This window comes from Eriocheir sinensis, unplaced genomic scaffold (assembly GCF_024679095.1).
Source record: "Eriocheir sinensis breed Jianghai 21 unplaced genomic scaffold, ASM2467909v1 Scaffold407, whole genome shotgun sequence".
Classification (NCBI taxonomy): Eukaryota; Metazoa; Arthropoda; class Malacostraca; order Decapoda; family Varunidae; genus Eriocheir; species Eriocheir sinensis.
In genome coordinates, this window is record NW_026111729.1 from 356,095 (window position 1) to 379,106 (window position 23,012).

At 42.2% G+C, this 23,012-nt stretch overlaps 1 long non-coding RNA gene across 1 annotated transcript; it reads right to left on the reverse strand.

The window, feature by feature from the left end:
- Positions 1–12,055: 12,055 nt before the first annotated feature.
- LOC126992139 (uncharacterized) lies at positions 12,056–22,401 on the reverse strand. The gene is made up of 3 exons (XR_007746243.1): positions 22,196–22,401; positions 18,332–18,394; positions 12,056–12,193 (listed from the first exon to the last, which is right to left on the reverse strand). It is a non-coding gene; the product is annotated as an uncharacterized LOC126992139 (long non-coding RNA).
- Between the last annotated feature and the right edge of the window lie 611 nt (positions 22,402–23,012).

Sequence of the window (23,012 nt, forward strand, 5' to 3'; positions counted from 1 at the left end):
CGGCCACTCCTCTAACTCTTTATAGGAGTAGTGAGTAGCAGGCTTTTTTTTCACATTTATTACCTTTTTTATGCCCTTCAACTGACTCCTCTGCTGTAAAAAAAAAAAAAAAAAAAAAAAAAAAAAAATCGCACACACGTCATTAACCAAGTTATCAAAAAATCTGTTTAGCACAATACATGTAATCTGTTATGCATGACTTTCATAGATATGAGAAAGCATTTAACTCTACTTAAACTTCAGCAGTCATGTTGGCACTTAGGAGGCTGGGTGTGGCTGACCTGTACATAGAGGTGTTGGCAGATATAGAGGCAGTACTTTAATTTAAACTCCACAAGAAAGGCTAGAAAGTTCTAACTAAGAAAGGTGTTAGGCAAGGTGACACAATATATCTAAAACTTTACAGCTTGCTTAAAAGTATTAAAGAATTTAGATTGGGATAAAACGGAACTTTAAATCGCAAATGACATAGTCTACCAGGTGAGTGTGAGGAAGACTTACAGAGGATGATTAAGGAACTTCACGGAGAGAATCTGAAAGACGCCCTCAATAATAACATTAATTAAAGAAAAGGTAATGTCTAACAATCAGATGGCAGGCCAAAAATAATGACTGGGAATCTTACATTTGACAGTAGTTGAATATACATATCTCAGACAAACAATTAGTGCAAAACAAGACCATGAAAAATAAAACAGAAAAGGATAAAAATGGGATGGAGTGCTTGGCAAACATAATAATAGAAAAAATAGTAACCTGCCACTCCCCCTGAAAAGTGAGGAGTACAATCAATAAAGTTTACAAATCTTAACCTAGAGTTTAGAAACTTGGCACCTCACAAAATATTTAGAGAGAAAACTAAGAAGTGCACAAAGAGGAATGGTGTTAAAATATTGGATATATCATGAGAGGCATTATGGATTAGAAAACAGACAAAGGTTGAAGATATTTTAATGAATATTACAAATAAAACATGGACTTAACTGGGTTAACCAAGTTATCAAAAAATCTGTTTAGCACAATACATGTAATCTATTATGCATGACTTTCATAGATATGAGAAAGCATTTAACTCTACTTAAACTGATAACAGACCAACAAAAGTAACAATGGAATCTCAGGAATAGTAGAAGTCAGGGCAGGCAGAAGACTAGGTAAAGACGAAATAAGAGCATTTGCCACACCAGGATGAGTGTGAGAGAGAATTTACATAGATTTACATAGAAAATCAGACCACACAGACCCCATGGTCCAGACTAGGTGGTCTGTCCTTAAACCTAAGTGCTTCTACATTAATTAGATGGCTCCAAAAAGTTGCATTTCAACTCTAGTTAATATTAAGTTCAAGTAAGTGACGGTTGAGCTTGTTTTTAAAGGAGTCAATCGTGTTACACTGGACCACTGATGGTGGAAGCGTATTCCATTCTCGCACTACAACGTTGGTGAAGAAAAATTTGGTGCAGTCTGAATTTAATTGTCTACATTTGAGTTTTATGCCATTGTTCCTCGTTCGCAAAGTGTCATCAATCATAAACAATTTTGATCTGTCTACATTCGTGAAACCATTAAGTATTTTAAAACTTTCGATCAGTTTTCCTCGGAGGCGATGTTTCTCGAGAGAGAACATGTTAAGGGTGGAAAGCCTTTCTTCGTAGGATTTGTTGCGCAAGGAAGGGATCATTTTCGTTGCCCGACGCTGAACACCTTCTAATTTAGCAATGTCCTTTGCATGGTGGGGAGACCAAAACTGAACCACATATTCCAAGTGGGGTCTGACTAAACTATTGTAGAGCGGAAGTATTACATCTTTATTCTTGAGTAAAAAGTTTCTTTTAAGGCCGGGTTCTAGCATGAAAAATAAAATAAAAATAAAAAAAAATATTATTGGATTTTTATAATGGTTAACCCTTCCTCTATCGCATGTTAAAGGGTCCTGCCGCTACCAGACGGTCCCTTTAACTCTTTAAAGGCAAATGTTGAAATTACTTTAAAGGCCTCCCCGCGCTTGAAGGGAACGCCCACCTCCCTCTCTTTTCCCATTGAATTTTTCATTTCTTTTGAAAGATACTTGAAATAATGAAGTGCTCCCTTCTGAATCGTCGTTCTCTCTTTCTCTCACTCGATGAGAGAGAACGGATGTAAACACTAGACCCCAGCCAAGCCAGGCGAGAGATAACATACGCAGTTCCTTCAGCGGTGTTATTTCTCAGTTTTCATCTATTCAGTGATGAAAAAAAGGACTTCTGCATATAAGAAGAGGGTGGAGAGTGCTGCCAGAGCACGTCAGGCGAAGAAAGAACCACAGGATGCATCAGATACTGCACAGCCGAGCACAAGCACTGGTGGCCAGGCCAGCACCACCCAGCCCGCTGCAGTCCACAGCGTCCGTCACTGGTAAAGTAATTACACCTCTTGTTGTAAGGGAGAAATTACTCAGTGATGTGTCTGTGGCCTCGCCAGCTCATACAAGAGAGACAGAACAGGTGTTGATAAGAAAAGATGTGCTTCAGGATATGTTTGCTGCCACATCACCTGTTTGCAGTAATTGTATGGGCTTACTGGAACTACATTTTGAAACAAAATCAGCTGACACACATTTAGAAGTTCTATGCAAAAACTGTAAGGCTGTTCAGTACTCTTCACCACCCATGATCAGCGAGAAACCTACCATCACAGACAATAATGTTAGCTTAGTTGCCTTTGCCTTGACTGAAGGTGTACTTTATGCAGGTTACTCCAGGCTAACATCATCACTCTCCATCAAACCACTTTGTAAGGCTGCATACTATGAAGTTTTTGAGTATGTTGGAGAGAAAATTCTAGCCGTCCAGGAAAAAAGGAGACAAGATATCATTTCTAGTGTTTTCAAGCATTATGAAGAGCTAGGTATACAGCCTGATGCTAATGGAATACTGAATGTGACTGGCTCATTTGATGGATCCTGGCTAACCAGGGGTCACTCTTCACATATAGGAGTAGGCTGCTTCATAGAGACTGAGACTGGCTCTGTCTTAGATTATGAAGTATTGTCAAATTACTGTCTTCAGTGCTCCAGACTCCTAACCAGGAAAAACAAGAAACAAGTTACTGAGGCTGAATATCTGTCTCTGATTGAAAAACACAAAAATAAATGTCAGAAGAACTTTGAAGGTAAAGCAGGAGCTATGGAAGCAGAGGCAGCTACCAGAATATGGGGGAGATCTGAGCAACTAAATAAAATGAGGTATACAACCTTCATTGGTGATGGAGACTCATCAGCATACCTTGCTGTGAAAAGACTGGATCCTTATGAAAATATACAAGTGCAGAAAGAAGAATGCATCAATCATGTGAGCAAAAGGCTGGGAACAAGGCTGAGAAAATTGAAGGAGCAGTCGAAAGGAGGAAAAGGAAAATCCCTCGGAGGAAAAGGAAAACTGACGGATAAGGTCATCGAACAACTTCCATACTACTATGGACAGGCCATCCGTCGAAATAAGGATAAATCAGTGGAGGATCTAAAGCAAGACATCCGTGCAACTTTCTTTCATTGTTTGAGCACAGATGAAGACCCAAAGCACTCTATGTGTCCTGATGGTGAGAAGTCTTGGTGCTTTTACAAGAAGGCACTGGCAACTGGGAAAACACCACCAAGTCACAAAGAAATGAAAATAAAATTTGCACTGGATCCCCCTGAGAGGAAACAAGTTTTCCAAGTATATCTGGACCTGACGAAAGATGACCTGCTTCTAAAGTGCAAGATGGGCAAGACCCAAAACCCTAACGAGGCCCTCCACTCAAAAATTTGGAACCATCTCCAAAAAGTAAGATTTTATGCATTGAGGACTGTTCGGTACTCCTGTGCTTACTCAGTTCTGACACACAATTTTGGCTACGTACAAGAAGAACTGAGTAAAAAATTAGGATTTGGAAGCCTGTCAGAGATCCAGAAAAAACACCAAGAGCTGCAAGACAAGAAACGAAGAAAAAGATCTGCCGCTCCGTCAAAACCAAAACGTCGTAAGACGGTTGCTGATGCAGCCTACAAGAGCGGTGAATTTTAATTCTTCGTGGCGAGGAACATAAGTGGAGGGTGGGGAAGGGGCCCACCACTGGTAAAAAACACCCCCACCCTTTGAAGCTTATGTGCCGAGGACCCCCAGTGGTGAGGTAGATTCTACCGGCAAAGGCCCATAACAAATATTTTTTTTAAACTCCTTTATATTAATGAAGCCCAACATTTTGTTCGCTTTATTTGCTGCATCGATGCATTGCTGAGAGAATTTGAGGTTTGACGCAATTTTGACATTTTGACCCCCAGGTCCCTAACGCATTGAACGCTTTCGAGTTTAACGCCGCGCATTTCGTAATCGAACTTCTTATTTCTTGTTCCAACTTGAAGGACCTGGCACTTGTCTATGTTAAAGGGCATCTCCCATCTATCCGACCAAGCTGAAATTTTGTGCAAATCCTCTTGGAGGCTTTGCCTGTCTTCGTCAGTGAGAACTGAGTTACCAAACTTTGTGTCATCTGCAAATTTACTAATGCGATTATTGAGTCCAACATCCACATTGTTGATGTAAATAATGAAGAGAGAGAGAGAGAGAGAGAGAGAGAGAGAGAGAGAGAGAGAGAGAGAGAGAGAGAGAGAGAGAGAGAGAGAGAGAGAGAGAGAGAGAGAGAGAGAGAGAGAGAGAGAGAGAGAGAGAGAGAGAGAGAGATTTACATAGATTTACATAGAAAATCAGACCACACAGACACCGTGGTCCAGACTAGTTGGTCTGTCCTTAAACCTTGGTCTGTCCTTAAACCTAAGTGATTTTACAATAATCAGATGGCTCCAAAACGTTGCATTTCAACTCTAGTTAATAATAAATTCAAGGAAGTGACTGTCAAGCTTGTTTTTAAAGGAGTCAATCATGTTACACTGGACCACTGAAGGTGGGAGCTTATTCCATTCTTGCACTACAACGTTGGTGAAGAAAAATTTGGTGCAGTCTGAATTTACTTGTCTACATTTAAGAGAGAGAGAGAGAGAGAGAGAGAGAGAGAGAGAGAGAGAGAGAGAGAGAGAGAGAGAGAGAGAGAGAGAGAGAGAGAGAGAGAGAGAAAATTAATGAGAAACCCTTTGTACTGCAGTAGACTAGTAATTACTGAAGATGATGATGAAGATCCAATAGTGTAAGATTCAATATCAAATAAATTGCACAATTTCTATTAATGAAGATTGTGAGGCCCCTATACACAAGAGGGCACCAAAGGATTGTTTGTAGTACTTTATACAAAAAAAATGGTCATGCCTGTGTCTTGCTGTTGGGTGACGCCCAAGTGTTCCAGACTTAACTTTCTTATGTAAGAGTGAGTCAGCATCAGTCACTTCATCTGTGCCTTGTGTTGGGTGACACTAGAGACGTCCAGGTGTCCAGCCCAGCTTAGATCAGCAGCTCACTACAGTCTCTATCAAATCTCTTTCATATTGTATGCTTGCATCTCTTGGGGTGTATATATCCTGAGAGAGAGAGAGAGAGAGAGAGAGAGAGAGAGAGAGAGAGAGAGAGAGAGAGAGAGAGAGAGAGAGAGAGAGAGAGAGAGAGAGAGAGAGAGAGAGAGAGAGAGAGAGAGAGAGAGAGAGAGAGAGAGAGAGAGAGAGAGAGAGAGAGAGAGAGAGAGAGAGAGAGAGAGAGAGAGAGAGAGAGAGAGAGAGAGAGAGAGAGAGAGAGAGAGAGAGAGAGAGAGAGAGAGAGAGAGAGAGAGAGAGAGAGAGAGAGAGAGAGAGAGAGAGAGAGAGAGAGAGAGAGAGAGAGAGAGAGAGAGAGAGAGAGAGAGAGAGAGAGAGAGAGAGAGAGAGAGAGAGAGAGAGAGAGAGAGAGAGAGAGAGAGAGAGAGAGAGAGAGAGAGAGAGAGAGAGAGAGAGAGAGAGAGAGAGAGAGAGAGAGAGAGAGAGAGAGAGAGATAGAGTGAGATAGAGAGAGAGAGAGAGAGAGAGAGAGAGAGAGAGAGAGAGAGAGAGAGAGAGAGAGAGAGAGAGAGAGAGAGAGAGAGAGAGAGAGAGAGAGAGAGAGAGAGAGAGAGAGAGAGAGAGAGAGAGAGAGAGAGAGAGAGAGAGAGAGAGAGAGAGAGAGAGAGAGAGAGAGAGAGAGAGAGAGAGAGAGAGAGAGAGAGAGAGAGAGAGAGAGAGAGAGAGAGAGAGAGAGAGAGAGAGAGAGAGAGAGAGAGAGAGAGAGAGAGAGAGAGAGAGAGAGAGAGAGAGAGAGAGAGAGAATGTCTAAAAGAATATCCTGATGAGGCACTCGAGTTGAAATATATCATCAAGGTTCATTTCACATCTCTTATTCAGAACAAACAACATACCTCACACTCCATCCATTTTCCTCATGACTGTCCAATAAAGGACACTGAGTTATTGGGTTATCATCTCCATAATCCTTCTTTTCTTTTTTCTTCTGTTCACCTTTACTCTCTTCACATCTGAACTCTAGAACTCTGAAAATAATAGTCAATATTACAATATATTTCTGAATGCACATAAAGGGATTCATAGTTAATATTAAACAGAAAATAACTGAACCCTTAATACTTAAATACCACACAAACCATTTCTAAGCTGCCACACACCCTCAAAAATAAATAACTAAATAAGCTAATAAATAAAATAAAATAAAATATATATATATATATATATATATATATATATATATATATATATATATATATATATATATATATATATATATATATATATATATATATATATATATATATATATATATATATATATATATATATATATATATATATATATATATATATATATATATATATATATATATATATATATATATATATATATATATATATATATATATATATATATATATATATATATACCTTTGTTATCTCAAAATACGTACATTCGTAAAAAGAAGAAAATGGGAAGTTTTGAAGCCGCAATTGAAGGCAGCTGCCTTATGATTGGCAGGCGGTTCTGAAAACACGCTTATGATTCGCTGTGAGTCCGATGACGTCATCGACGGCATCACCCAATCAGCAGCCTCGCTACCTTGTGGCGGTGTCACACTGGCCATTTTCCTCCAACCATTGGGGCTACAGGCAACCGCTGTTGTTCGACGCTCTACCGGGAGCGTAATTGTTGGTTACCCGTAACTTGGTGTCACAATGGGCCTTTTTTCCTCCAACCGCTGCTGGCGGTAGTGGCAGCCGGGAACTCAAACTTTTCCGGGTGTGCGTCTTACACGGCCAAGGTCAGTTGCCCATATCTGCAACGTAAACAAGGCAGTCGCCCTGTATCAACATGGCGCTGCCTGCCAAAGTAACGACGAAATGAAAGCTTTGGTCTGAAGTTAACAGTGATATAGTTAAATCGATAGTTCGTTGTTTTTACCGCGGGCCATTAGCATGCATTGTCACGGTCTGCCTCAATGACACACAGTTTTCCCTTATGATAATACATTTTCTCTCAGTGTCAGCATGACTCATTCCTCATTGTACCAGTAATCACGTGATAGTTACGTGGATGTAGTGTCATGCCCACTACAGCTTACTTTCATGTTTGCAGGATGTCCTGAGGTATGCCTTGCTGTCCTGTTCATCATACATCCTGCTAATGTTATATTTATTCCACAGCAGCCACGAAAGGGTAGTAACTACTTGTTGTGCAGACGGATACCTGTGTTCTGCGGCTGGCATGGAGTAAGTTGCCAGACACAGTGTGGGCTTGTTTCTCTCCTCATTCATCACCTGTTAACTCCGAGCTTGACATTACATGACTTTCATCGGAATAGCAGTTGGAGAGCAGGATATTTCCTACTTGCATGTTGCATGCTAGCATGGCAAGGTTATCTTTGTGTGTGTGTGAGGTGGGGGGTCATGGGTCATGTGTTCTTCCGCGTTAGGATCAAGTGGTGAACTGGGCTGGTGGGGCTCGTCCTAGTGGTTTTTGACCTGGGAGCGTGTGGATGTGTTTCCTCTCACTCTGCCCTGTGTGCTTACGCTGCTACCAGCCGCTTACTCCGTGTCTGCACGGGCCCGCGACGGTTTCCTGGGGCCGTTTCATCGCCAACCACTTGCCGAGGTGCCCCTGGCTGCCCCAGCAGGAGTGTGTTTAGCGCTGCAAGCGGTTTCCGGGCTGGAGCTGGGAGGATTGTGTCTTGTCCTTGTCTCACCACGTGCATGCTAAGTAATATCTAACCCCATCTTCACCAAGTGGTTTTAACTAAGTTTTAGCTAGGTTAGCTTTGTCTTGCCTGTAACCTGTTGTGTGTGGGAGGTTGGGGTTTTCTTCTTGTAAATAAATCGTTTTAAGTGTCGTGCAAGTGTGTTACTGTTCCTGGGTTGGGTTGGAGGTTCTGCCTAGGTCACCCCTGTAGGAAGTTGTTAACAAGTACCCTCAAGGGCTGGGTTAGGTGTTTTGTGTGTGTTGTTTTCTTGCAGGTCCACTCTGTGTGCCCCGAGCAGCTGTCGGAGGAGGTCCACGTGGTAGTATCGACTCCAAAGGCCTCGAGAACACCAAACTCGAGATGTCATTCACAGACACAAGATATGGCAGCGTTGCTCTTCTCCCCCAGGTCCCCCGGGTGCACTGACTGTCAAACGTCTCTAAATAGTTTCCAGGTGCGTGTGTGTGTATGTGTGACAGAGAGAGAGAGAGAGAGAGAGAGAGAGAGAGAGAGAGAGAGAGAGAGAGAGAGAGAGAGAGAGAGAGAGAGTGCTGCCCAATGCAATAGCCAGGATTATAAGTTAATCACCCCACACCTGTGTTGACAAAACAAGACTACCTCTCTCTCTCTCTCTCTCTGGACTTCCTGGACTTTCAGAATTTCTTTGCACACACACACACACACACACACACACACACACACACACACACACACACACACACACCGTGGCGTAACTGATAGAGCGCTGCGCTGCCAAGGTTCACGGTCTGACAGGGCGGCGGTTTGAGCCCGCTCAGGTGTGTGTGTGTGTGTGTGTGTGTCTGTGAGAGAGAGAGAGAGAGAGAGAGAGAGAGAGAGAGAGAGAGAGAGAGATTTCTCCACACACACACACATACGCACTCTCTCACTCTCTCTCTCTCTCTCTCTCTCTCTCATACACACACATTGGAAACTATTTGGAGATGCTTGACAGTCAGTGCATCCGGGGGACTTGGTGGAGAAGAGCGACTCTGCCATATCTTGTCTCCGTGGATGACAGCTCGAGTTTGGTGTTCTTGAGGCCATTGGATGATTGGAGTTGTTAGTACCTGCAGACGGCCAGGTTGAGAGTGTTCCAGGTTGGCATTGCCCCACGCTCATGCCTTCTAAAATAATAATTTACCTAACCCTAGCATAACCTTGACACGCATCTCTGTGAATCTCGCCCCAGCACGTGTGAACACGGTGACCCAACTGATGGAGTCAAAAACTGCTGGTGTCAAATTGAGCCTTGTTCCTCCAACCCGCTGGCGGTCGGGCAACCATCAACTCCAACTTTTCCAGGTGTGCGTAACACATGGCCAAGTCAGTTGCCCGTGAACAAAGCAGTCGCCCTGTATCCATGTGGCGCCGCTCACAAAGTAAGGGCTGTCGCAGCTTGTGCAGCCGTTAGCCAAGTTATAGACTTGTTGCTGCAGTTAAATGGAAGGAGGAAGCGGTTGTGGGCACAATTATGGCTTTAAAGACGGGAGGACAGCAGGAGTGTTTACCCAAACATCGTCAGAGAACTGGGTAAATTTCCAGAACCTCACCCGTGGGACACTGTTGGACGAATCTATTTTTTCTAGTTTTTGGTGTGCTATGAAATAATCTGCTGACTATGTCTGTCGCAAATCATTATATCACTAATATAATGATTGACTTTTCAATGCCTGTTGAACGTGTAACCGCTGCCGCCTGATGCTGCCGCCGCCACAAAATAGCTTGCAGAGAGGTTCAACTTGCTTACTGTTTCTATATTTAACTCACCACTCACAAAGATAACAAGTGGACAAGCTAGAACAAAACCAGGCAAATTAATGTTTTTCCTGCTGCGATTCCCCAGCGCATGCTGTGGACAGCAGAATGACTTATTTCAGCGAGGAGATATTTCTCGCAACACCGCTCAAAGTGTACCGTCAGCCGCTTTGTCCTGTCCTGCTCATGTATTCCTGTCACCCCACACTGCGCGCAATCAATAAATTCAAACTAACCAAACCTAATTTAACATAACCTACCTAACGGGGGGACTTCGCCCCCCTCGACCCCCTTCTATATACGACGGAAAAGCAATACGGCAATGTGTTGTATGGACACAAAATACTTCATATAGCACCAAGGTGTTCTTTGCTGTGAGATGGGTGATGTCCTGGAGTAGAACTGTGCTGTGAAGACCAGTGTTGTGTTCCTGAGCCAATAAATGGCTTTCTTGCATTTATTCTTGTCTAATTTTCCTAGATATAGAATATTGATATTTGAAATAAAAAAAAAAATGTCTTTTAGTGCATATGCAGGTCCGTAATTTTGGCAGATTTGGGGGGTTAGCTTGAGGGCATCATAGGTTCATGAGGTTGGGGGAGCTGGCAAGTGAAATGAACATAGCCATGCTGCCGGGTATGTGTGAGAATAGCTCTGTTTATCAACAAGTCTGTTTACATTCGCTTTTGAGCATGCGTAGTTCGCGGGAGGATGGCCAGGAACACAACACAGGGAGTCCTACAATTTTCATAGACGAGAAAAAAGTTCTTTGAAGTGTAGTTCCATAGCATGGGGTGTTCTCTTATCTTGCCAATTAAATAGTAAACAAAGCAACTCTGTCAGTCCACTTTATGAGTCTCTTAGTGGGCCATCTTCCACTGCTCGACACTCTCAGCCACTGCAGTCATCTGTTTGTTTACATACAGCCGCTGGGTACCCATACATACCCACGCCGTACTCCACAACCGCTTTTCCATTCGCACAGACAACCAATAACTTGCTCCCGGTTGGGTAATGGGCATCGTGGCGGTTGCCCGAGCTCCCAATGGTTGATAAAACGCCAGTGTAACACCGCTTTTTAAGGCAGCGTGCATGACGCCGACGGTAGGTAGGGGAGACCTGTACATGTCAAAGCAGCGAAACTCTGGGCGGTATCATGCGAAAAGTCGGGATGGTGAGAATTTAGGACTCAGATAGCACGAAACTCTAGAGGGTACTGTATCTATCTATCTATCTATATATCTATATCTATCTATTCATCTATGAGGCCCTGCATGGAGAAGTGTCCCAAGCGACACAATAGCCGGTTTGGAGTTAAGCACATAGCACTACTTTTACCCTTCTACTTCAATCTCAGCATGTTGAAAGGACAAAACGCCACTGCAATACGGTCAAACGCCCGAAACCAGAGAGGTGAACTGCACGCCGCCGACTCAAGCTGCGTCTAGGCGTAGACGTGCTCGGAGTGTCCCAAGTCTGGCTGCGTGGTGGTGGATTGTTTATTGTTTGCTTGTTTTATTATTGTTTGTTGTGTCTGGAAGACAACATGGGCAGAATAATACACAATCACTACTGGATTTGAGTTTGTATTGTTTAGAAACACACAAAACTAGTTTCAAACAAATGTGTTTTTTATTTGTTGTTTGTTTTAGTTTGTGTGCTTGTTTGACACTGCTATTTTTTGTGTTAGTAATCAAGACATTAATACTTTGTGTGACTGAATATCCTCATGGTGTCATAAACAGTTCATTTGGTTGTTCGTTAGTCTACTTGTTTGTTTGTTTGTGTACTTGTTGTTTGTTTTTGTTTTCATCTTTCTGTAACTAACATCAGTGTTTTTGTCTTGAAAAACACTTTAAAACGATGTTTTCAAAATACTCCTACCTTATGTGAAAAAAAAGTTATTCATGTTTTACGTTTTCAAAACTTTTGAAGCGATTTCTGACGTTTAAAAAATTGGCACTTGGGACACTTCTTCATATATATATATATATATATATATATATATATATATATATATATATATATATATATATATATATATATATTTATATATATATATATATATATATATATATATAATGGTAGTGACTGATATGTAGCTGGTTTACTAAAAGACTTGCCTGCTCTGACTGGAGGAAGAGGCATCTTGGCTCCTTGACAGATAGCACAGGAGGATGAGGGTGGTTGATGTGCCACACCACTTGTAGGCCACACTCAGTCTCAGGGTCGCTTGCCACTCAAGGTCACACAGTAAAAATCTGTACCACCACAACACACTTGGTTGTATACTCCATATGGTGTTGCATATGTGATGTACTCATGTTTGTTATTTTCACAGCATTTTTACAAGTCCACAGACCATAATGAAAGTAGGCATTTTTTTTTACAGTGGAGAAAGAAGCTCAAGGAAAAAAAAAAGTATGCATAAAGAAATGAAAAATTTAAATAAACATTAACATTAGCAGAAGGGGCTTGGTTAGCATTAGGAAGTTAGAATAGAAAGTCATGTGCAGCAGGGTCACGGGAGAGATGGAGGCATGTAACTGGCAAGTTTAGAATAGCAATCAACATAAAAACATCAATAGAAGATAGAGAGTCAACATTATGGTAGAGTTTAAGAGTTAAAGGACATCTTATGCCTACTGGACCAAGCTGAAATTTTATACAAATCTATTTTATACAAATCTTCTTGGAGGCTTTGTCTGTCTTCGCTCAGAGGATCGACAATCAATCTTCGTCGTCGCGGCAAATTTCCTAACGAGATTACTGAGGCCAATGTCAATGTCACTGATGTAAATTGTGAACAGTACGGCCAAGAATTGAGCCCTGAGGGACACCTTTAGTGATAGGCGTCCACTCTGAGTTAAGGGGGGTGTATGAGGCAAAAATATTGAATTTTCTCTTAGAAATACCATTTTCTGTTTTTTGTTTCTTGTCAGGTTCCCTTGAGTGCTGACTGTCAAACGTCTGTTTCCAGGTGTGAGAGTGAGAGAGATTTACATGTGTTTACATAGAAAATCAGACCACACAGACCCCATGGTCCAGACTAGGTGGTCTGTCCTTAAACCTAAGTGATTCTCCTTAAACCTAAGAGAGAGAGAGAGAGAATTTCACACATTAACATTTTCTCTCTCTCTCTCTCTCTCTCTTAGGTTTAAGGAGAATCACTTAGGTTTAAGGACAGACCACCTAGTCTGGACCATGGGGTCTGTGTGGTCTGATTTTCTATGTAAACACATGTAAATCTCTTTCACTCTCACACCTGGAAACAGACGTTTGACAGTCAGCGCTCCAAGGGAACCTGGGGGAGAAGAGCGATGGTGCCATACCTTGTCTCCGTGAATGACAGCTCGAGTTTGGTGTTCTTGAGGTCAATGGCCGTGATAGTACATGACGATATTGTAACTTGAATCATAAATTGCTGATTTCTCAAAATGCAAGTTTTTCGATAAACAAGATGTAATGACTTTTTAACTTACTAACCTATATTCCAGGGGATTATTTTGTTGAAAAGAGAAATGAAAAGGCTAAATTTCGATTGACCGCTTTTTTTTGTTAAGTGGCATAGTTTTTTTGGGTAAGTGAAAAATATAGGAAAAAGGTGCATTGAGCACAAAAAATTGTACATATATAAAATATTTAACAAAGAAATCGCAAATGCCGATCAATGAAGAGGTAGCAGAGTGTTTACTTTCTGTTCTGCAATAAAGAGAAAAGGTGTATAACCACATATAAAACTATTAGGACAAAGAAAAACCTAATATAAACGACTTCCGAAAAAAAATACATATACAAAACGTACAGGCGCTATCTCCTTCAAACCTGGCCATAAATACCCACATTGAGCCCAGTTTCTTGTTGTATTAGGCTATTAGCATATCGGCTAAAAAATTTCAATTTGATTTTTTTCCCAATGTCGAGAGAGAGAGAGAGAGAGAGAGAGAGAGAGAGAGAGAGAGAGAGAGAGAGAGAGAGAGAGAGAGAGAGAGAGAGAGAGAGAGAGACTTATCTTTCCCAGACAGAGTATAAATGTAAGCTCTGGTTTAAGTGGTTAATAATTATGCAAGATTTTATAAGCAATATTACATACTCTCTCTCCTGAAGTAATTATAAAAGGCCTATAGGGAAGCTGAGGTTGAAAATAAACCAAGATCTTTTGTCAAGAATTCTAGTTGAAATGGTTTACTGTACACATGTGCACCCTCCCTCTGTCTTAAAGGATATTGATTTAAAATTTACTATGAAGGATGCACAGTACATTTAATACAAAGAGGGAAGATCGTTTAGTTGAGTAGAAACAGCAGTTCATCAAACACATTCAATGAGGAGGGTTTAGTGCCTGCTTACCTTACTGTGGTAGGTGAAAGGGTGGTAATCCCAAGACACCCACCCCCATTGTAGGCATCCTGGGTGACCAAGGAAAGGCATGCAGCCTCAGTCTCACCCGACTGAGAGAGAGAGAGAGAGAGAGAGAGAGAGAGAGAGAGAGAGAGAGAGAGAGAGAGAGAGAGAGAGAGAGAGAGAGAGAGAGAGAGAGAGAGAGAGAGAGAGAGAGAGAGAGAGAGAGAGAGAGAGAGAGAGAGAGAGAGAGAGAGAGAGAGAGAGAGAGAGAGAGAGAGAGAGAGAGAGAGAGAGAGAGAGAGAGAGAGAGAGAGAGAGAGAGAGAGAGAGAGAGAGAGAGAGAGAGAGAGAGAGAGAGAGAGAGAGAGAGAGAGAGAGAGAGAGAGAGAGAGAGAGAGAGAGAGAGAGAGAGAGAGAGAGAGAGAGAGAGAGAGAGAGAGAGAGAGAGAGAGAGAGAGAGAGAGAGAGAGAGAGAGAGAGAGAGAGAGAGAGAGAGAGAGAGAGAGAGAGAGAGAGAGAGAGAGAGAGAGAGAGAGAGAGAGAGAGAGAGAGAGAGAGAGAGAGAGAGAGAGAGAGAGAGAGAGAGAGAGAGAGAGAGAGAGAGAGAGAGAGAGAGAGAGAGAGAGAGAGAGAGAGAGAGAGAGAGAGAGAGAGAGAGAGAGAGAGAGAGAGAGAGAGAGAGAGAGAGAGAGAGAGAGAGAGAGAGAGAGAGAGAGAGAGAGAGAGAGAGAGAGAGAGAGAGAGAGAGCAGAATTTGCTACTAAGCAGAATATTATGGCACTTAAATATTTGTGTACCTTATGATGGACGCCTAATAAATGGTGCACGTGTGACCTTGGTGTTTCCCTGGCCATGACCTCCACCGTCTGACAGTGGGACTACCTTGAACTGGGAGCACCTGCAGAGTGACGGTTTTGGCGACTACAGATGGGATACTAATATCACCTAATGCCCATACAGGTATGTATTGTGGCCAGGGTTCCTGTGTAAGTGCTCAGCCTTACGGTGTCACACACAAACACAACTTGTCCAATTACCCTACTTTAACCCTTAAGCTGAGCCATCCCTCCCATGATTTGACGGTGAACTGCGGCATCCCTCAATTGAGGTGCAATATTTAAACGCATATGAAAACTGGCAGGGTTGATGCACGTGGCTACAAATTGGGTGTGAATTAGTACTATGTGGCATCTCTCATCCCAAGCCCCTCCAACACTCCTACTGCAAGACTGCGCAGTGTGCACGCCAAGACACTGCTCTCAGCCACCCCACCCGACGGAATCGCTTCTTCCTTTTCCGCCCGCCTCCTCTGCTGCTGTTGTGCCCAATGCCACTTCATTGCTTCCCAATTCGATGTCACTCCATACAAGTAGACTACATGTCAGTCTCGGTAACCCTTGCCTGTGTAGATGAAATGAATATCACAGTACTTATAATTGCTGTAAAATATTGCTCTAAGACCCCATGACATGCAAACCATGAATCATTCAACTGTATATATTGGCGAGTGCGCTTAACTATTCTCTACACGCTGATAGGCATTACATCACATTCTGTAAGACTCGATTTTTCGCTTTTCTTCCGCAGCACATCCTATCAACAGGTTTCCTGAGCCGCAGGCCATGGGTTAAGGCGAATTTACCAAAAAGTGGAAGCCCTGAAATTATTGCACCATGTGGCTCAGCTGGTGCTGTGTCTGCCCACAACTGACAAGAACAAACCTGTATGAATTTTTCAGTGGACTTAAGGTTAGCAGAGGAGGGACTACACTTAGCAGAAGCTAATTGGTCCGTTAACTGTTTCTGACGTTAGCAAAAGCGCTAAACAGCTAATGAAAAGTTATCTTCACTAATTTGTGGTTAGCGGATTAGCGGAACCATGCCCACCACTGCCTATAGCTAACATATGAGGGGAAAAAGCAAGTGTTGGGACTGTGTGGCAGAGCGGAGGGGAGGAAAGGACCTGTGGGAGCGTACACCAAAACGGACTCGCCAATCTGGTTTCACAACAGCAGATGCCAGTTGGCTAGCAAAATGGCACCCTACAACAACAACCTCCTCACTATATTATTGCAGCATACTTGAAAATGTGATCTTAGAACAGTTAATGGGGCATCTGCAGGTGGTGCAGGCTTTACTGGATAATCAGTCTGGCTACAGGTGACTTTACTCAGCAGAAACTAATCTCTGTTCAGTGGTGAACAATTTACTTGTATTCATTGATGAAGGGAAATGGGGTGTTTTGATTTTGTTAGCCTTGAGTACTGCATATGATACAGTGGAGCAGTTTATTGATTCAGGATTGTAAAAACATTGGAATTGAGGGTAGTGCACTTGATTATCAGAGGTGTTACCAAGAGAACAGAACATGCAGTGTACAAAAAAGTAAATCGCTTTCTGCTGATAAATTTCTGCAGAGAGGAGTCCCTCAGGGAAGTGTACTGTGTCCAATTTAATTCTGTGTGTATACTGTACTGACAACATTTTGGGTCTGGTCTTAAGTGTGAGTGACCACTAGTCACACATCATAACTCAAGGACTACCTGTACTGTGCTTTAAATATTACATATGTTTTTTCCTTATACACAATCTAATTTGGAACTTGATATCCATGTATAAGGAGAGATTAATGTATGAGGTTCAACCACACATTCTCTCTACCAAGATTTGGTCTTGGTTATTGGTAAGGTGACAATAGTCAAATGAAGACTCATCAATGGTAAACAAACTTCTAGTGAACTGATCACCTTCCACATGGTGTTGTTGTTATAGTGTGGTATAAGTGTGTATTGTATGGTGTATATATTATAACATGATCCTGGTCCAGTAGTATATGGTAGACAGTACTACAAGTCATGAAGCAACAAACAAAACATCTTAGTAAAATTGGTAAAGGTGAGGTTATTATAATAATATTTTTTCAAAATATAGCACTTGAAAGTGGTCTGTGTCTTTGAGACCAGCAAATATGGTACCTCAGACCTCAGCGCCACCAGAAATAACTGACTTCAGAAATTGATGTTAATAATAATAAAGGAAAGTGTGTACCGTATTTTACAGCTTTCCAAGACGCTGCATCTTGGAAGACGCACCCTAATATTGGAGAGAAATTGAAAAAAAAAAAATTAGGTCATTCTCACACAAGAACAACTTCACCATATCCATGAATTTAAGTAACCTTTTCTTAAAACTATCTATTGTCTCAGCACTCACCACAAGTGTGCTGGAGCACTCACCACAAATGTACAACTAGGCAATTTCAACTACCGCTGGTAAATACACACACACTGAAACAGTGGGTCCCCGACATAAACATGGCGGCATGTAGGCTATTGGTTTGTTTACATTCATCACTGTCCGATTTTGTCCGTGTGGCGATGACATAACAGTTGGTGGTTAGTAAATATACTATACATCTTTCATTGTCCAAGGGTGGTTTTATTTCCATAAAAGTGCATAGAGACAACACATCAACACAGCAGATCCAAATGCAGCTGATCCAAAGGCTTGCTGGTCTATGGAAATAAGCCTGTACCACCAAGATCAAGAGCGCCATGGTTCACCGCTATCAGCCGCATTAACAAACAACAGACATTTGGGTCACGCTTGGGCTTGTGGTTTGGCTCCAGGAAGGTTTATGGTATTGGAAATACTTGTAACAAGTAAGTACTGAGGTTATATCATATAAAAGGCTGAATTAAATAGTTACTTAAGTTAACCTCATAATGTAATGACAACGCATAAATCCATCGCCCTATTGGTCGAGCCAATACGGTGACCGCCCAAGCTCACTTGAGCCTGGACGTTGCTGCCACAATACAATATTCGCCTTGGAAGACGCATAAGTATTTTTCATGGTATTTTTAGAGAAAAAGTGCCTTGTAAGTCAGAAATACGGTAAGTGCAGCAGAAAAGTGTATGATATGAAATATGAGTTAATAAAGTAATGGAAATACCACTGCCATTAATGAAGGAACTCAAAGTGCAGGAGTGAGTAAATGCAATGATAGAGTAAGTGCAGGCATGCAAGGCAAGGAAGGAAGGACGTACACAGACCTGTGACCAAAGAGGCTGCAGCTGCTGGAGACTTAGGTCATGCCATGCACCTTCCTTCTCCACCTGCTGAGAGAATTTTGTTTCAACTGCTAATAAAACGTTGCACCCTGAAAGGAACTGTTTAGTGACAGTGATTATGTTGAATTTAAAGCCACTGTCAGGGTCTAGCCTACTAGACACCATAAATCAATCAATAGAGGCATATGCTACAGGCAACATACAGTTACATCCAGTTTTACCTTGTTCAGATAGTCTTTTAGTTCTAACTTTATTTATATAAGTTCGTCGATATTAGTGTACGTTAACCTAAGCTTTTTCATTCCCTTCTTTTCTTCTCTATTGTTGTGGCTTTTTACTTTTTCTCCTTCTCCCTCTTCCTGGTCCACCACCTCATCACTGTCATTTGACACTCAAAAATCAAAATTTCCTTTTCTGAGTGTTCTTCATATCTTCGCTTTGCTTCATTCACAATTTCTATCATTCTAACTCTTTCCTCTATGCTCTAGGTGAGACTGATACACCCTAAACAGATACTCAGCAAATATTGTAATGTAACTAGAATTTTTTAAAAGCCTATTTCTGCTTGATTTTGCAAGACTTTCATGCAAGAATGATTTTTTAATAAGATAGGCTTCCAGATGACATTTCCTTTCTCTCGTTTACAAATAAATAAAACAACAAGAATGATCAGCTACATTTATATAAACAACAGTGTCACTTATTGTACTGGGCCCGGATTCATCAATCTTACCAACCACGCCTCCGGTATCTCTCACATTTACCGGAGCGCTACCAGAGCTGCGGCATCTTTCAAACACGGGATTCATCAACAGTATGGTAACGCTCCGGTAACTCGCACCCTAGCAACGATTGGTTGGGCTGGATAGCCAATCACGTGCGACCTTTGATACTGTATTTCAGCTTTCACGTGTCGTTTGTTAACTAATACACAGACTTCAAAATCAAGACATGTGTATTGTACAGGCGTAAATACTGCCTTAAAACAAATAACTAGCGTGGTGATCCCTCAATTAGATACGTTTTTTTACGAATGAATGCACGTTACTTGTATATTTATTCTTGAAATAAAAATATACTCGTTTATGTAGCCTAGCTATATTCTGAACATTTTTGCATGTTACCTTCATAGTTTTCTGTTGCCAACACCAGTTGCATGCCTCGCTATCACAAGATTGGGTATTATTCTAAGCCCTCGCAACCAAAATTGGCTAGGGGGCCCTTGTCATCATGCCTCACTGGTGCAGCCAAGCAATGGGTGTGGGCGTGGGAAGCTGTGGCTGCTGAGGTGAATGGCGTGAGTGGCTTCGTGAGTAGTGTGGAGGAGGTCAGAGCAAAATTTTACGACATTGAACTCCACAACAAAAATATTGGAGACTTGAGACGGGAGGTGACTGTCACAGACAGAACATTATTCCCTCTGCAATGTTTTAACAAGTAGGGAAAAGTCATATGGGTGGACAGTTCCACAGACTTACATACTATAGACTGCGGCCTGCAAGTGAAGCCGGCCTGAGGCCGTGCACGGGTGTGCCCAGTTCATCCCAAACCGACGACTTCACACACCTCACCCCCACCCCGTTTCCTGACCCCAACATTCACTTTTGAGAAAAATGGAGACCACCATCATCTTCCTGATAAAATTCTGCATCACACTAGCATAAAATTGTAACAATAATGTGTAAATACACATACGAAAATCAAAGTTAAATGAATAGGGAATATACATTTTCTTGCATTTATTTCTCTTCAACTCCTTCGTACTCAGCTGGTTTTCGTCACATCGCTTTTATAAGCCCAGATCCTAAATCTGCATGTTTTTCTGCTTCTGATGGTGTAGGGCATGTCATGAGGTAAAATATACATAGGCTCAAAATCGCCTCCGAACATGAGCCGAGGCAGTGTCTACCCACTTACCACGCCTGCGGTAACTCAGTTACGGGTGCTCGGAGCCGCGGTAACTTTTGGCCTTACCACGGGTCCAGTAAGTGGTTGATGAATGCCGATTTACCGGGTGGGCGGAATACCGCAAGACTTACCAGACAGAGGTCTGGTAAATGGTTTGATGAATCCCACCCCTGGAGTGTAATTGTTACAAGTACCAGAGAAACACAGGTAATTTGCGATGATTAAAATAACAGTTGAAGCTTCTTGGGCACAAATATATGGAGTTGCCGGCTGGCAGCTCCATATGCCCTATTCATGACTGAGGCAGGGGTGTGTTCTTGCTCCATCCCTTTCCAACACTTGATTGGACTGGGTATTAGACAAAGTTGTTAATCAAAGTCATTGTAGAGCATCGTCAGCTAGGTCACTGATCTTGTTATTGCTGATGATACTGTACTTCTTGTGGAATCCCTGGAGATCCTGGTGATGGCTCTTGAAGTGCTGCATGAGGAGGCGAAGCCACTGGGACTAAAGGTCTCCTGGGCCAAAACCATGGTCCAGTCATTTGGAGGCTTACTGGATAACACAATTCAATCTGTTCATGCATGTGGTAAGGACACTGAGGTCACCAAAAGTTTCACATACCTTAAAAGTGCAGTGCATAACAATGGTGGGTCTTACAAGGAAGTCACTCGACAGATTGGCCTGGCCCCACGGTGTTATGGACTCGCTCAACATGAGTCTATGGTAATGTCAATATCTATGCAGGCGGACAAAGATTCAACTCTTTGTGACGTGCTCTTGGTCTTTCTGTATGGCTGTGAGACAGGGGTATGTCAATATCATTGGTACCACATACAGTCATACCTCGGTTTCTGAGTTAAATTTGTTCCAGAATTTTGCTTGCAAACCAAACTGTGCCTCCGTGCTGACACCCTGCCTGGTCAAACTCTTTCGTCTCTGCCTATCAACATCTACTTTTCCTTCCTGCTGGAAGTACACCTTCATACAGCTTGTGCCTAAAAAGGGTGACCGTTCCAATCCCTCAAACTACCGCCCTATAGCTTTACTTTACTGTATCTAAAGCTTTTGAATCAATCCTTAACTGGAAGATTCAAAAGCACCTTTCCACTTCTAACCTTCTATCTGATCGCCAGTATGGGTTCTGCAAGGGGCGTTCTACTGGCGATCTTCTTGCTCTCTTAACTGACTCTTGGTCATCCTCTCTTAGCTGTTTCAGTGAAACTTTCTCAGTTGCGCTAGACATATCGAAAGCTTTCAACAGAGTCTTTGCTTTCTAAACTGCCCTCTTTCGAATTCTATCCCTCTCTCTGTTCCTTTATCTCCAGTTTGCTTTCCGGCCGTTCTATCTTTGCTGTGGTAGACGGTCACTGTTCTTCCCCTAAACCTATCAACAGTGGTGTCCCACAGAGCTCTGTCCTATCACCCACTATCTTCCAGTCATTCTTCAATGATCTTCTTTACATAACAAACTGTCCTATCTACTCATACGCTGACGACTCCACTCTGCATTATTCAACTTTTTTCAACAGAAGACCCTCTCAACAGGAGTTGCAAGACTTTCAGGCATTTTTTATGTGAAAAAGGTGCGCGTCATATGCCGCAAAATCCGGTGATTTCTCGTGTGTTTCGTTACACGCTGTGGTCGTGTGGGAGTATAGAAAAGAGCAAATTCTGGCATTTTACAGTTAGCGGGCTTTTTTTTTCTACATTTTCTTTTTGTTGCCCTTGAGTTGCTCTCTGTGCTGGAAAAAAAATAAAAAAAAATAAAAATAAAAAAATAAAAATATATGCAATTTTTTATGAGGGATTTGAGCATGCGTGAATTCTGGTATCTGCGGGTCTTGGAAGACGTCTCTTGCAGATACTGAGAGGTGACTGTGTCTGCCTCCCTGTATTAAATGCTCTGTTTAGGAACACACGTATGGATCCACAGACCTTTCCTCTGCAGTAGAAGTGGTCCCCATACCCCTGGCAGAAGGAGGTGGTGAGGGGGAGGTGCTGGGGTCCCTGATGGTTTAAATAGGGTGCAAGGGACCTCCACATGCATTTTTCTGCTTCCACAAAGTTATCCTGAGTCTCAAAGGTCCATCCAGGTGCAAAGATGGCTGCTGAAAGGCCATATTTACGCACCACATCAAGAGCCTGCAAGGAAATATTGATTTTTTCAACACTTTCCACCATTAAAATTATTAATCAATATTTTTTTGAAAGGAGAAGTATTTAGTGAGAAATCAAATGTGTGTGTGCGTGTGTGTAATTACATGTGTATTCTACAGGGGCCGAGGTAAGCTCTGATAGTCCCGTCTCCATATCTACATTCATTCATCCAGCCTTTCCTTCATTTGATGGACACTGCTCGCCTCCACCACCTGTTCCCACAAGCTGTTCCATGTGTTAACACTTCCATGTGGAAAACTATACTTTTTCAAGTCGCTCAAACAGGTTCCTTTATTAAGTTTCTTTCCATGTCCTCTCAGCCTCTGCGTTCTCGCAGTTAAGAAGAGATCATCTCTATCCACCTCATCAAACTTATTTACCAACTTATACAGTGTGATCAGATCTCCTCTTTCCCTTCTTTGTTCCAGTGTCGTCAAGTCCATCTCCTTCAATCTGCCTTCATGCGTCATATTCAAGAGTTCTGGGACCATTTTAGTAGCAATTCTCTGTATTCTTTCCAACATTCTGATACCCTTCTCTTTGTGAGGCAACCACACAACTGCAGCATATTCAAGTTTTGGTCTTATCAGTGTTG